Source organism: Sphaeramia orbicularis, chromosome 22 (genome assembly GCF_902148855.1).
Source record: "Sphaeramia orbicularis chromosome 22, fSphaOr1.1, whole genome shotgun sequence".
NCBI classification, from domain to species: domain Eukaryota; kingdom Metazoa; phylum Chordata; class Actinopteri; order Kurtiformes; family Apogonidae; genus Sphaeramia; species Sphaeramia orbicularis.
In genome coordinates, this window is record NC_043978.1 from 3,234,768 (window position 1) to 3,249,895 (window position 15,128).

The window sequence follows — 15,128 nt, forward strand, 5'->3', positions numbered from 1 at the left end:
CCATGCTCCATGCTCCATGCTCCGGGCTTGGGGTTAGTAAAGGGCATCGGGCTCCAGGCTCCAGGCCCCAGGCTCAAAGCTGCAGACTCCTGGCTCCAGGCTCCGGGCTCCAGGCTCCACACTCCATTCTCCGGTTTCAAGAATCCGGGCTAGGGTTTGGTTCCAGGCTCCGGGCTCAGTGCTAAAGCCTCAAGTCTCAAGGCTAAAGACTCTTGGCTCCCTGCTCAAAGGCTCATGGCTCCGTGCTCAAGGCTCCGGGCTCCAAACTTCAGGCTTTGGGGCAGTTCCATTCTCCGGGTACCAGGCTTCAGGCTCCAGGCTTCAGGCTCTGGCTCAGTTCCATTCTCCGGGCTCAAGGCTCCAGCCTCCAGGCTCCATGTTCCGGGCACCAGGCTCATGGTTCCAGACACCGCGCTCTAGGATCCAGGATTGGGGTCAGTTAAACCCTCTGGGCTCAAGGCTCTGGGATCAGGGTCAGTTTGTGGCTCCGGGCTCCAGTTTGAAGGCTCCAGGCTCAAGGCTCCAGGCTCCAGGCTCCAGGCTCCAAGCTCCAGGCTCCAGGCTCCAGGCTCCGTGGTCCTTCCTCCAGGATCCAGACTTTGGGCTTGGAGTATGTTCGTGGCTCCGGGTTCCGGGTTTAAGGCTCCATATTTTGGGCAAAAATCCAGGCTACAGGTTCTATTCTCCAAGTTCGTGACTACACGTTCCAGGCTAATGGCACCTGGCTCAAGGCTCAAGGCTCCCGTCTTCGGGCTCCAGCCTCGGGGTCAGTTCCATGGTCCAGGCTCAAGACTCCAGACTCAAGGCTAAGGGTCAGTTCATGGCTCCAGTCACCAGGCTCTGGGCTCCAGGCTATAGGCTCCAGGATCGGGGTCAGTTCCAGGCTCTGGGCTCCATGCTTCAGGCTCTGTGCTCAAGGCTCCGGGCTCAGTGTCAGTTCCAGGCTCCGTGCTCCCCCCTCAAGGCTCCAGGCTCCGGGCACAAGGCTCTTGGAATGGGGTAAGTTCCAAGATCTGGTCTCCAGGTTTAAGGCTCCACGTTTCGGGCTCGAGGTCAATTCCAGGCTACAGGCTCCATAGTCCAGGTTTGTTGCTACGCGTTCCAGGCTAAAGGCTCCCAGAACAAGGCTCCAGGCTGAAAGCTCCAAGCTCAAGGCTCAGAGTCAATTCCAGGCTAAAGTCACCGGGCTCTAGGCTCTGGGCTTTGGGCTCCAGGCTCAAGACGCCATGCTTGAAGCTCTTGGCTCCAGGCTCAAGGCTCCAGGCTCCAGGCTCCAGGCTCCAGGCTCTAGGCTCTAGGCTCTAGGCTCTAGGCTCTAGGCTCTAGGCTCTAGGCTCTAGGCTCCAGGCTCAAAGTTCCAGGCTCAAGGCTCAAGGCTCTGCTCTCCAGGCTTTTCTCTCCAGGCTCCGGGCTGCGGGCTCCAGGCTCACGGCGACAGTCTCCAGGCTCAAGGCGCCAGGCTCCAGGGTCTTGGTAAGTTTCAGGCTCCTTGCACCAGGCTACCGGCTCATGACTCCGGGCTCAGAATCAGTCTCCGGCTCTTGGCTAAAGGTTCCAGGCTCCGTGCTCCAGGCTCCTGGTTCAAGGCACAGGGCTCCGGGCTTGGGGTCTTTTCCGTAGTCCGGGCTCCAGGCTAAAGCCTAAAGGCTCGAGGTCAGTTTCAGGCTCTGCACATCTGGCTCAAGGCTCCAGGCTCCGTGCCCCTAACACCAGGTAAAGGTTCCAGGTTCCTTGCTCAGGGTAATTTCCAGGCTGCGGGCTCTTGGCTCAAGGCTCAAGACTCCATGCTCCAAGGTCCATGCTCCAGGATCAAGGTTCAAGGCTCCAGGCTCAGTGACAGTTCCAGGTTTTAGGCTCCAGGTTCCGGGCTCCAGGCTCCAAGCTCCAGGCTCAATGCTCCAGGCCTGGGTTCAGTTTAGAGTTTCAGGCTCCAGGCTCCAGGCTCCAAGCTCCAGGCTCCAGGCTCAGTGTCAGTTCCAGGCTTTTGGCTCCAGGTTCCGGGCTCCAGGCTCCAAGCTCCAGGCTCCATGGTCTATGTTCCGGGCTTGGCCTCAGTTAAGGGCTCCAGGCTCCAAGCTCCAGGCTCCAAGCTCCAAGCTTCACACTCCAGGCTCCGCGCTCCATTCTCTGATTTAAAGAATCCGAGCTAGGGTTAAGTTCCAGGCTCCGGGCTCAGGGCTCAAGCCTCTAGTCTCCAGGCTTCAGATTACGGGCTCCCGTCTCAAGGCTCGTGGCTCATCGCTCAAGGCTCCAGGCTTCACACTCCAGGCTCCGCGCTCCATTCTCCGATTTCAAGAATCCGAGCCAGGGTTAAGTTCCAGGCTCCGGGCTCAAGCCTCTAGTCTCCAGGCTTCAGAATAAAGGCTCCCTGCTCAAGGCTCGTGGCTCATTGCTCAAAGCTCCAGGCTCCTGGCTCCAGGCTCAAAGCTCCATGCTCACAGTTAAATGCTATGAGCTCCAGCCTACAGGCTCCAGGCTCGGATCAGTTCCAGTCTCCGGACTGCAGGGTCCTTGCTCAAGGATCCGTGCTCAGGGTCAGTTCCAGTCTCGGGGCACTAGGCTCCACGGCTCCATGCTCACGGCTCCATGATCTGGGGCCCAGGCTCCGAGCTCAAGGTTATGTGCTCGGGGTCAGTTCCAGGCTCCGCGCTCCACGCTCCATGTTCAGGGCTCTGGGCTTGGGGTCATTTCTTGGTTCCATTTAATTAACCCATTTCTCTAGATTCCATGCACTAGGGTAAAGGCTCCAGGCTCAAGGCTCCCGGCTCCAGGCTCCAAGCTCCTGGCTCACAGCTACATGCTTAAGCCTCCAGGCTCCAGGCTCATAGCTCCAGGCTCCAGGCTCATGGCTACATGCTCCAGGCTAAAGGAACCAGGCTCACGGCTCCATGCTACAGGATCCAGGCTTGGGGTAAGTTCCAGGGTTCGGGTTCCAGGCTCAGGGATTAAGGCTCAGTGTTCATGGTCAGTTCAAGGCTCTGGGTTCTGTTCTCCAGGCTCGGGGTCACTTCGAGTATCTGGGTTCCGGGCTCCATTCTTTAAGGTCTTGGCTCTAGATTCCATGCACAAGGGTAAAGGCTCAAGGCTCCAGGCTCCTGGCTCACGGCTACAAGCTCAAGGCTCCAGGCTCCAAGCTCCAGGCTCCAGGCTCATGGCTACATGCTCCAGGCTAAAGGCACAAGGCTTCATGGTCTTGGTCAGTTGCAGACTCCGTTCTTCAGGCTACCGGCTCCGGACTCCAGGCTCTGGATCAGTTTCAGGCTCCGGGAAACAGGATCCAGGCTCTGCGCTCCAGGGTCCTTGTTCCAGGCACAGGGCTCCAGGCTTTGGGTCAAGTCCGTTCTCCGGGCTCAAGGCTTAAGCTTCTAGGCTCAGGGTCAGTATCAGGCACCGTGCATCAGGCTCCAGGCTCCAGGCTCATGGCTCCAGTTTCCAGGCTCCGTGCCAAAAAAAACCAGGTCAAGGCTCAAGGTTCCTTGCTCAGGGTAATTTCCAGGCTGTGGGCTCTTGGCTCCAGGCTAAAGGCTCCAGGCTCGGTGTCAGTTCCAGGCTTTGGGCTGCAGGTTCCGGGCTCCAGGCTCCAGGCTAAAGGCTCTAGGCTCTAGGCTCTAGGCTCTAGGCTCTAGGCTCTAGGCTCTAGGCTCTAGGCTCCAGGCTCATGGCTCTAGGCTCTAGGCTCCAGGTTCCATGCTCCATGCTCCGGAATTGGGGTCAGTTAAGGGCTCCAGGCTTCAGGCTTGCAGGCAAGCTGCAGACTCCAGGCTCCGGGCTCCGGGCTCCGGGCTCCAGGCTCCATTCTCCAGTTTCAAGAATCCGGTCTAGGGTTTAGATCCAGGCTCTGGGCTCAGGGCTCAAGCCTCAAGTCTCCAGGCTTTAGACTCTGGGCTCCCTTCTCAAAGGCTCATGGCTCTGCAGTCAAGTCTCCGGGCTCCAAACTTCAGGCTTTGGGGCACTTCCATTCTCCGGGTACCAGGCTTCATGATCCAGGCTTCAGGCTCATGGTCAGTTCCATTCTCCGGGCTCAAGGCTCCGGCCTCCAGGCTCCTGGTTCCGGGCACCAGGCTCATGGTTCATGACACCGCGCTACAGGATCCGGGATCGGGGTCAGTTCGAGCCTCTGGGCTCAAGGCTCTGGGATCAGGGTCAGTTTGTGGCTCTGGGCTCCAGTTTGAAGGCTCCAGGCTCCAGGCTCCAGGCTCCAGGCTCCAGGCTCCAGGCTCCAGGCTCCGTGGTCCTTCCTCCAGGATCTAGACTTTGGGCTCGGAGTATGTTCGTGGCTCCAGGTTCCAGGTTTAAGGCTCCATATTTTGGGCAAAGTTCAAGGCTAAAGGTTCTATGATCCAAGTTCGTGACTACACGTTCCAGGCTAATGGCACCTGGCTCCAGGCTCCAGGCTCCCGTCTAGAGGCTCCAGCCTCGGGGTCAGTTCCATACTCTGGGCTCAAGACTCCAGGCTCAAGGCTCAGGGTCAGTTCATGGCTCCAGTCACCATGATCATGACTCAAAGCAAAAGGCTCCGTGCTTCATATGCTCGATGCTCCAGGCTATAGGCTCCAGGGTCGGGGTCAGTTCCAGGCTCCGTGCTCCATGCTTCAGGCTCTTGGCTCAAGGCTCTGGGATCATTGTAAGTTCCAGGCTCCGTGCTCTCCCCTCAAGGCTCCAGGCTCCGGGCTATAGGCTCTGGGCCTGGGGTCAGTTCCAAGTTCCGGTCTCCAGGTGTAATGCTCCACATTTCGGGCTTAGGATCTCTTCAGGGCTAATGGCTCCATTTTCCAGGCTCGTTGCTACGTTTTCCAGGCTCCAGGCTCCCTGCACCAGGCTAAAGATTTAAGGCTCAAAGCTCAAGGCTCCAGTCTTTAGGTAATTTCCTTGCTCCTGGCTCAAGGCTCCAAGCTCAAGACTTTGGGTCAGAGCCACGCTCTTGGCTCCAGGCTCCATGCTCAAGGCTGCATGGTTCAGACTCTCTGCTCCAGGCTCCAGGCTCAAAGCTCCAGGCTCAAGGCTGCAGGCTCTGCTCTCCAGGCTTCACTCTCCAGGCTCCGAGCTTTGGGCTCCAGGCTCAGGGCTCCAGGATCAAGGCACAAGGTCAGTTGCAGGCTCTGTGCACCAGGTTACCTGGTCCAGACTCCAGGCTCAGAATCAGTTTCAGGCTCTGGGCTAAAGGATCCAGGCTCCGCGCTCCAGGCTCCTTGTTCAAGGCACAGGGCACCTGGCTTGGGGTCTGTTCCGTGGTCCGGGCTCCAGGCTAAAGCTTCTAGGCTAGAGGTCAGTTTCAGGCTCTGCACATCTTGCACCAGGCTCCAGGCTCCAGGCTCCAGGCTCCAGGCTTCAGGCTCCAGGCTCAGGGCTCCAGGCTCCAGGCTCCAGGCTCCGTGCCCCTTACACAATGTCAAGGCTCCAGGTTCCTTGCTCAGGGTAATTTCCAGGCTTTGGGCTCTGGGGTCCAGGCTCCAGGCTCCAAGCTCCAGGAACCACGCTCCAGGCTCGATGCTAAAGGCTCCAGGCTCAGTGTCAGTTCCACGTTTTGGGTCCAGGTTCCGGGCTCCAGGCTCCAGGCTGCAAGCTCCAGGCTCCAGGATCCAGGATCCAGGCTCAGTGTCAGTTCCAGGCTTTTGGCTCCAGGTTCCGTGCTCCAGGCTCTTGGCTCCATGCTACTGGCTCCATGCTTTGGGCCTGGGGTCCGTTAAGGGCTCCAGGCTCCAAGCTCCAGGCTCCAGGCTCCAAGCTCCATGCTTCGGGCCTGGGGTCAGTTAAGGGCTCCAGGCTCCAGGTTCCACACTCCAGACTTAAGGCTCCAGGCTCCATACTCCAGGCTCCGCGCTCCATTGTCCGATTTCAAGAATCCGAGGTAGGGTTAAGTTTCAGGCTCCGGGCTCTGGGCTCAAGCTTTCAGTCTCCAGGCATCAGATTCCGTGCTCTGTGCTCAGGGCTTGTAGCTCTTCGCTCAAGGCTCCAGGCTCCAGGCTCCCGGCTTCAGGCTTTGGGGCAGTTCCATTCTCCGGGTACCAGGCTCCAGGCTCAAAGCTCCATGCTCACGGCTAATGCTCCGAGCTCCAGGCTCGGGATCAGTTCCAGTCTCCGGGCTACAGGGTCTTGGCTCAAGGTTCCGTGGTTGGGTTCAGTTCCAGTCTCCGGGCTCCAGGCTCCAGGCACAGAGTCATTTCCAGGCTCCTTGATCAAGACTCCAGGCTCCGGACCCCATGCTCCAAGCTCAAGGTTCTATGCTCGGGGTAGGTTCCATGCTACAGCCTCCATAGTCCAGGTTCGTTTCTTCGCATTCCAGGCTCAAGGCTCCCAGCACTAGGCTCCAGGCTAAAGGTTCCAAGCTCAAGGTTCAAGGTCAAGGCTCGGGGTAAGTTCCATGCTCCGGGCTCAAGTCACAGGCTCCAGGTTCCGGGCTCAAGGCTCAAAGTGGCATGCTTCAAGCTCTTGGCTCCAGGCTCAAGGCTCGGGTCAGTTCCAGGCTCCAGGCTCTTTGCTCTGGGGTAAGGGCTCCAGACTCAAGACTCTAGACTCCAGACTCCAGGCTCCAGGCTCCATTTTCAAGGCTCCTGGCTCCTGGCTTCAGGCTCCAGGCTCAAGGCTGCGGGCTCCAGTCTAAAGTATAATGGCTCTGGGCTCCGGGCTCAAGACTCCAGGCTCCGGGCATGGAGTCAGCTCCAAGTTCAAGTCTCCCGGTTTCAGGTGTTAGGATTCTGGCTCGGGGTAAGTTCCATGCTCAGGGCAAAAGGCTCCAAGCTCAAGGCTCTGGGTCAGTTATAGCTCAAGTCACCGCGCTCTTGGCTTAAAGCTCAATGTTCCAGTCACGGGCTTAGTTCCAAGCTCCAGGCTCCAAACTCAAGGTACGGGCTCTAGGCTCCACGCTCCTAGCTCCGCGCTCCAGGCTTCAGGCTTCAGGCAGGGAGTCATTTAAAGGCTCCGGACTCCAGGCTCAAATCTCCATGCTCACGGCTCAAGGCTCACGGCTCCATGCTCCGGGCTCGGGATCAGTTCCAGGCTCTGTACTCGTGGTCAGCTCCAAGCTCCGCTCCATTTTCCAGGCTCGTTGCTGCGTTTCAAGGCTCCAGGCTCCCTGCAGAAGGCTAAAGATTTTAGGCTCAAAGCTCAAGGCTTGAGGTAATTTCCTTGCTCCGAGCTAAAGGCTCTAAGCTCAAGGCATGGGGAAGGTGCCACGCTCTAGGCTTCAGGCTCCATGCTCAAGGCTGCATGGTTCAGACTCTTTGCTCCAGGCTCTAAGCTCCAGGCTCAAGACTCCAGGCTCTGCTCTCCAGGCTTTGCTCTCCAGGCTCCGAGCTTCGGGCTCCAGACTCACGGCTCCAGGCTCAAGGCACCAGGCTCCAGGTCTTGGTCAGTTGCAGGCTCCGTGCACCAGGTTGCCGGCTCCAGACTCCAGTCTCAGAATCAGTTTCAGGCTCTGGGCTAAAGGATCCAGGCTCCTTGTTCAAGGCACAGGGCTCCGGGCTTGGGGTCTGTTCCGTGGTCCAGGTTCAAGGCTCCAGGCTCAAGGCTCCTGGCTTCAGGCTCCGCTCTCAAGGCTCCATGCTTCAGGCTCCGGGCTCAAGGCTCTGGGCTCAGATTCAGTTCCAGGCTCCGGGCTCCCCACTCATGGCTCCAGGCTCCGGGGCTATAGGCTCTGGGCATGGGGTCAGTTCCAAGTTCCGGTCTCCAGGTTTTAGGCTCAACATTTCGGGCTCGGGGTCAGTTCTAGGCTAATGGCTCAAATTCCAGGCTCGTTGCTACGTTTTCCAGGCTCCAGGCTCCCTGCAGCAGGCTAAAGATTTTAGGCTCAAAGCTCAAGGCTCCAGGCTTGACGTAATTTCCTTTCTCCGAGCTCAAAGCTCCAAGCTCAAGGCATGGGGTCAGTGCCACGCTCAAGGCTCCAGGCTCCATGCTCCATGCTCAAGGCTACATGGTTCAGACTCTTTTCTCCTGGCTCCAGGCTCCAGGCTCTAAGTTCCAGGCTCAAGACTCCAGGCTCAAGACTCCAGGCTCTGCTCTCCAGGCTTTGCTCTCCAGGCTCCAAGCTTCGGCCTCCAGGCTCACAGCTCCAGGCTCAAGGCGCCAGGCTCCAGGGTCTTGGTCACTTGCAGGCTCCATGCACCAGGTTACCGGCTCCAGACTCCAGGCTCAGAATCAGTTTCAGGCTCTGGGCTAAAGGATCCAGGCTCCTTGTTCAAGGCACAGGGCTCCAGGCTTGGGGTCTGTTCCGTGGTCCGGGCTCCAGGCTAAAGCCGCAAGGCTCGAGGTCAGTTTCAACCTCTGCACATCTGGCTCCTGGCTCATGGCTCCAGGCTCCGTGCCCCTAACACCAGGTCAAGGCTTCAGGTTTCTTGCTCAGGGTAATTTCCAGGTTGCGGGCTCTGGGCTCAAGGCTCCAGGCTCCAGGCTCCAGGCTCAAAGCTCCAGGCTCCAGGCTCCAGGTTCAAGGCTCCAGGCTCAGTGTCAGTTCCAGGTTTTAGGCTCCAGGTTCGGGGCTCCAGGCTCCAAGCTCCAGGCTCCATGCTCCGAGCCTGGGTTCAGTTTAGAGTTTCAGGCTCCAGGCTCCAGGATCAAGGCTCCAGGCTCCAGGCTCCAGGTTCAAGGCTCCAGGCTCAGTGTCAGTTCCAGGCTTTTGGCTCCAGGTTCCGGGCTCCAGGCTCTAGGCTCCAGGCTCCATGGTCTATGCTCCGGGCTTGGCGTCAGCTAAGGGCTTCAAGCTCCAGGCTCCAAGCTCAAGGCTCAAGGCTCCGCGCTCCATTCTCCGATTTAAAGAATCCGAGCTAGGATTAAGTTCCAGGATCCGGGCTCAGGGCTAAAGCCTCTAGTCTCCAGGCTTCCAATTATGGGCTCCCTGCTCAAGGCTCGTGGCTCATCGCTCAAGGCTCCAGGCTCCACACTCCAGGCTCCGCGCGCCATTCTCCGATTTCAAGAATCCAAGCAAGGGTTAAATTCCAGGCTCCGGGCTCAGGGCTAAAGCCTCTAGTCTCCAGGCTTCAGATTACGGGCTCCCTGCTCAAGGCTCGTAGCTCATCACTCAAAGCTACAGGCTCCAGGTTCCAAGCTCCAGGCTCAAAGCTCCATGCTCACGGCTAAATGCTCCGAGCTCCAGCCTAAGGGCTCCAGGCTCGGGATCAGTTCCAGTCTCCGGGCTGCAGGGTCCTTGCTCAAGGATCCGTGCTCGGGGTCAGTTCCAGTCTCCGGGCTCTAGGCTCCACGGCTCCATGCTCACGGCTCCATGATCTGAGGCCCTGGCTCCGAGCTCAAGGTTCTGTGCTCGGGGTCAGTTCCAGGCTGCGCGCTCTACGCTCCATGTTCAGGGCTCCGGGCTTGGGGTCATTTCTTGGTTCCGGGCTCCAAGGTCCGGACTTAAGATCAGTTCCAGGCTCTATGCTCCAGGCTCCAAGCTCACGGCTCCATGCTACAGGATCCAGGCTTGGGGTAAGTTCCAGGGTTCGGGTTCCAGGCTCAGGGATTAAGGTTCAGTGTTCTTGGTCAGTTCAAGGCTCTAGGTTCTGTTCTCCAGGCTCGGGGTCACTTCGAGTATCTGGGTTCAGGGCTCAAGTCTTTAAGGTCTGTGCTCTAGATTCCATGCACTAGGGTAAAGGCTCCAGGCTCCAGGCTCAAGGCTCAAGGCTCCCGGCTCCAAGCTCCTGGCTCACGGCAAAATGCTCCAGGCTCCAGGCTCATAGCTCCAGGCTCATGGCTATATGCTCCAGGCTAAAGGAACCAGGCTCACGGCTCCATGCTACAGGATCCAGGCTTGGGGTAAGTTCCAGGGTTCGGGTTCCAGGCTCAGGGATTAAGGCTCAGTGTTCATGATCAGTTCAAGGTTCTGGGTTCTCTTCTCCGGGCTTGGGGTCACTTCGAGTATCTGGGTTCCGGCCTCCATTCTTTAAGGTCTTGGCTCTAGATTCCATGCACAAGGGTAAAGGCTCCAGGCTCAAGGCTCATGGCTCCAGGCTCCAGGCTCCTGGCTCACGGTTACAAGCTCAAGGCTCCAGGCTCAAGGCTCCAGGCTCCAGGCTCCAGGCTCCAGGCTCCAAGCTCCAGGCTCCAGGCTATATGCTCCAGGCTAAAGGCACAAGGCTTCATGGTCTTGGTCAGTTGCAGACTCCGTTCTCCAGTCTACCGGCTCCGGACTCCAGGCTCTGGATATGTTTCAGGCTCCGGGAAACAGGATCCAGGCTCTGCGCTCCAGGGTCCTGGTTCCAGGCACAGGGCTCCAGGCTTTGGGTCACGTCCGTTCTCCGGGCTCAAGGCTTAAGCCGCTAGGCTCGGGGTCAGTTTCAGGCACCGTGCATCGGGCTCCAGGCTCCAGGCTCCAGGCTCCAGGCTCAAGGCTCAAGGCTCATGGCTACAGGTTCCAGGCTCCATGCTCCATGCTCCTTGCCCAAAAAAAACAGGTCAAGGCTCAAGGTTCCTTGCTCAGGGTAATTTCCAGGCTGTGGGCTCTTGGTTCCAGGCTCCAAGCTAAAGGCTCCAGGCTCGGTGTCAGTTCCAGGCTTTGGGCTCTAGGTTCCGGGCTCCAGGCTCCAGGCTAAAGGCTCTAGGCTCCAGGCTCCAGGCTCCAGGCTCATGGCTCTAGGCTCCATGCTCCAGGTTCCATGCTCCGGAATTGGGGTCAGTTAAGGGCTCCAGGCTTCAGGCTCAGGGTCCAAGCTCCAGGCTCCATGCTCCGAGCTTGGGGTCAGTTAAGGGCATCAGGCTCCAGGCTCTAGGCTCCAAGCTGCAGACTCGAGGCTCCAGGCTCTTGGCTCCAGGCTCCGGGCTCCAGGCTCCAGGCTCCAGGCTCCATTCTCCGGTTTCAAGAATCCGGGCTAGGGTTTAGATCCAGGCTCCGGGCTCAGTGCTCAAGCCTCAAGTCTCCAGGCTTTAGACTCTGTGCTCCCTTCTCAAAGGCTCATGGCTCCGCAATCAAGTCTCCGGGCTCCAAACTTCAGGCTTTGGGGCACTTCCATTCTCCGGGTACCAGGCTTCAGGATCCAGGCTTCAGGCTCATGGTCAGTTCCATTCTCCAGGCTCAAGGCTCCGGCCTCCAGGCTCCATGTTCCGGGCACAAGGCTCATGGTTCATGACACCTCGCTCCAAGGATCCGAGATCTGGGTCAGTTCGAGCCTCTGGGCTCAAGGCTCTTTCCAGGCGTTTTCCAGGCTCCAGGCTCCCTGCACCAGGTTAAGATTTAAGGCTCAAAGCTCAAGGCTCAGTCTTGAGGTAATTTCCTTGCTCCGGGCTCAAGGCTCCAAGCTCAAGGCTTTGGGTAAGAGCCACGCTCTTGGCTCAGGCTCCATGCTCAAGGCTGCATGGTTCAGACTCTTGGCTCCAGGCTCCAGGCGCAAAGCTCCAGGCTCAGGCTGCAGGCTTGATTCTCCAGGCTTCGCTCCCCAGGCTCCGCGCTCCAGGCTCCTTGTTCAAGGCACAGGCCTCCGGGCTAGGGGTCTGTTCCGTGGTCCGGGCTCCAGGCTAAAGCTTCTAGGCTAGAGGTCAGTTTCAGGCTCTGCACATCTTGCTCCAGGCTCCAGGCTCCAGGCTCCAGGCTTCAGGCTCCAGGCTCCAGGCTCCAGGCTCCAGGCTCCAGGCTCCAGGCTCCGTGCCCCTAACACCAGGTCAAAGCTCTAGGTTACTTGCTCAGGGTAATTTCCAGGCTTTGGGCTCTGGGCTCCAAGCTCCAGTAACCACACTCCAGGCTCGAGGCTAAAGGCTCCAGGCTCAGTGTCAGTTCCAGGTTTTGGGTCCAGGTTCCGGGCTCCAGGCTCCATGCTCCATGCTCCAGGCTCCAAGCTCCAGCCTCCGGGCCTGGGTTCAGTTAAGAGCTCCAGACTCCAGGCTGCAAGCTCCAGGCTCCAAGCTTCAGGCTCCAGGATCAAGGCTCAGTGTCAGTTCCAGGCTTTTGGCTTCAGGTTCCGGCCTCCAGGCTCTTGGCTCCATGCTACAGGCTCCATGCTTCGGGCCTTGGGTCCGTTATGGGCTCCAGGCTCCAAGCTCCAGGCTCCAAGCTCCATGCTTCGGGCCTGGGGTCAGTTAAGGGCTCCAGGCTCCAGGCTCCACACTCCAGACTTCAGGCTCCACACTCCAGGCTCCGCACTCCATTCTCCGATTTTAAGAATCCGAGGTAGGGTTAAGTTCCAGGCTCCAGGCTCGGGGCTCAAGCCTTCAGTCTCCAGGCATCAGATTCCGGGCTCCATGCTCAAGACTTGTGGCTCTTCGCTCAAGGCTCCAGGCTCCAGGCTCCCGGCTTCGGGCTTTGGGGCAGTTCCATTCTCCGGGTACCAGGCTCCAGGCTCAAAGCTCCATGCTCACGGCTAAATGCTCCGAGCTCCAGGCTCCAGGCTCCAGGCTCCAGGCTCGGGATCAGTTCCAGTCTCTGGGCTACAGGGTCTTGGCTCAAGGTTCCGTGGTCGGGTTAAGTTCCAGGCTCCAGGCTCCAGGCACAGGCTCATTTCAGGCTCCTTGCTCAAGACTCCAGGCTCCGGACCCCAGGCTCCAAGCTCAAGGTTCTATGCTCGGGGTAGGTTCCAGGCTACAGGCTCCATAGTCCAGGTTCTTTTCTACGCATTCCAGGCTCAAGGCTCCCAGCATTAGGCTCCAGGCTAAAGGTTCAAAGCTCAAGGTTCAAGGCTCGGGGTCAGTTCCAGGCTCAAGTCACCAGGCTCAAGGTGGCATGCTTCAAGCTCTTTGCTCCAGGCTCGGGTCACTTCCAGGCTCCAGGCTCTTTGCTCTGGGGTAAGGGCTCCAGACTCCAGACTCCAGACTCAAGACTCCAGACTCCAGGCTCAATTGTCAAGGTTTCATGGCTCCTGGCTTCAGGCTCCAGGCTCAAGGCTGCGGGCTCAAGTATAAAGGCTCCGGCTCCGGGCTCAAGACTCCAGGCTCCAGGCTCCGGGCATGGAGTCAGTTCTAAGTTCAAGTCTCCCGGCTTCAGGTGCTAGGCTTCTGGCTCGGGTAAGTTCCATGCTCCGGGCTAAAGGCTCCAAGCTCAAGGCTCTGGGTCAGTTTATAGCTCAAGTCACCGGGCTCTAGGCTCCAAGCTCAATGTTCCAGTCACGGGGTTAGTTCCAAGCTCCAGGCTCCAGGCTCCAGGCACCGGCTCTAGGCTCCACGCTCCTAGCTCCGCGCTCCAGGCTCGAGGCTCCAGGCTTCAGGCTTCAGGCTTCAGGCACGGAGTCATTTCAAGGCTCTGGACTCTGGGCTCAAATCTCCATGCTCACGGCTCTATGCTCCGGGCTCGGGATCAGTTCCAGGCTCTGTACTCGTGGTCAGCTCCAAGCTCCGGTCTCATGGCTCAAGGTACGGGGTCATTTTGAGGATCTGGGCTCCTTGCTGCAGTCCTTAAGCCCGTGGCTCTAAGCTCCACGCTCAAAGTCCGCCCTCCAGACTCAAGGCTCCAGGTTATTTGTAAGTTGCAGGCTCCGATCTCCAGGTTACCGGCTCCAGACTGCGGGCTCGGGTTCAGTTCCAGGCTCGGGGCTAAGGGCTCGGGGCTCCGGACTCCGGAATCCGGAATTAGGTCTCAAACCTCCGGGCCCTGGGCTCCGGACTCCAGCCTCCAGCCTCCGACCTCCGGGCTCCATGTTTGCGGTCATTTCCAGGCTTACGGGCTCAAGGCTCCGGTCTCGTTTTCAGTTCAATGCTCAAGGCTCCGGGCTCTTGGCGCTGGGCTCACCACAATGCCCAGACTTCTCGGATTTCCTTGTTTTCTGAATAGAAGAGGAACAAATTGTCATTTTTGAGCGTTTCAGAAGAACAGAAGCTGTTTTTGTCACTTTGAGAAAAGGATGTTTTTTCTAAAACAAAACTTCATGATCTGAGAAGACTTTGACAAAACAGCAATAAAACACTTATTTCTGACTCTGTTTTTTTAGTGTTTTCATGTTTTCTGACTATATAGGTAAAAATGTCATTTTTGAGCATTTTAGACGATAAGAAGCTGTTTTGGTCACTTTGAGACAAGGATGTTTTTTTCATGGGGAACTTCATAATTTTAGAATACTATTAAAAGTAAAAGCCATAAAACAATTATTTTTTTCCTTGTTTTTAGTGTTTTACTTCATTTCCGCGTAGAAGAGCGTCATTTTTGTCATTTTTGAGCGTTTCAGACGATAAGAATCTGTTTTGGTCACTTTGAGACAAGGAAGTCTTTTTTTCAAGCAGAACTTGATGATTTGAGAAGACTTACGAAAATGCCGTAAAAATCTTTTTTCTGACTCTTTTTATGTGTTTCCATGCTTTTCTTAGTAGAACAGGGAAAAAAATGTGATTTTTTAGCGTTTCAGACGAAAAGAAGCTTTTTTTTTCTCGTTGAGACAAGGATGTTTTTTTTAATCAAAACTTCATGAACTGATTAAACTTAAACAAAACAGCCATAAAACACTTATTTCCGACTTTTTTTTAGTGTTGTCATGCTTTTCTGAGTAGAAGAGGCAAAAATGTCATTTTTGATTGTTTCAGATGACAAGAAGCTGTTTTGGTCACTTTGACACAAAGATGTTTTTTTCAAGCAGAACTTCATGATTTGAGAAGACTTAAGAAACAGCCATAAAATACTTATTTCTGACTTTTTTTTTTTTTTTTTTTTTTTTTTTTTTTTAGAGTTTTCATGCTTTTCTTAGTAGAACAGGATAAAATGTGATTTTTGACTGTTTCAGACGAAAAGAAGCTGTTTTTGTCTCGTTGAGACAAATATGTTTTGTTTTTTTTTTAAAACAAAACTTCATGAATTGACAAAACTTTGACAAAACAGACATAAAACACTTATATCTGACTTATTTTTTGTGTTGTCATGCTTTCCTGAGTAGAAGAGGAAAAAATGTCATTTTTTAGCGTTTCAAACGGGTAGAAGCTTTTTTGGTCACTTTGAGACAAAGATTTTTATTTCAAGCAGAACTTCATGATTTGAGAAGACTTTTTTAGAAACAGTCATAAAATACTTTTTTCTGACTTGTTTTTAGCGTTGTCATGCTTTTCTGAGTAGAAGAAGCAAATGTGTCATTTTTGAGCGTTTCAGACGATAAGAAGCTTTTTTTTTTTGTCAAGTTGAGAAAAGGATGTTTTTTTTTTTTCAACCAAAACTTCATGAACTGAAAAGACTTTGACAAAAAGACCATAAACCACTCATTTCTTACTTGTTTCTTAAATTTTTCTACTTTTCTGAG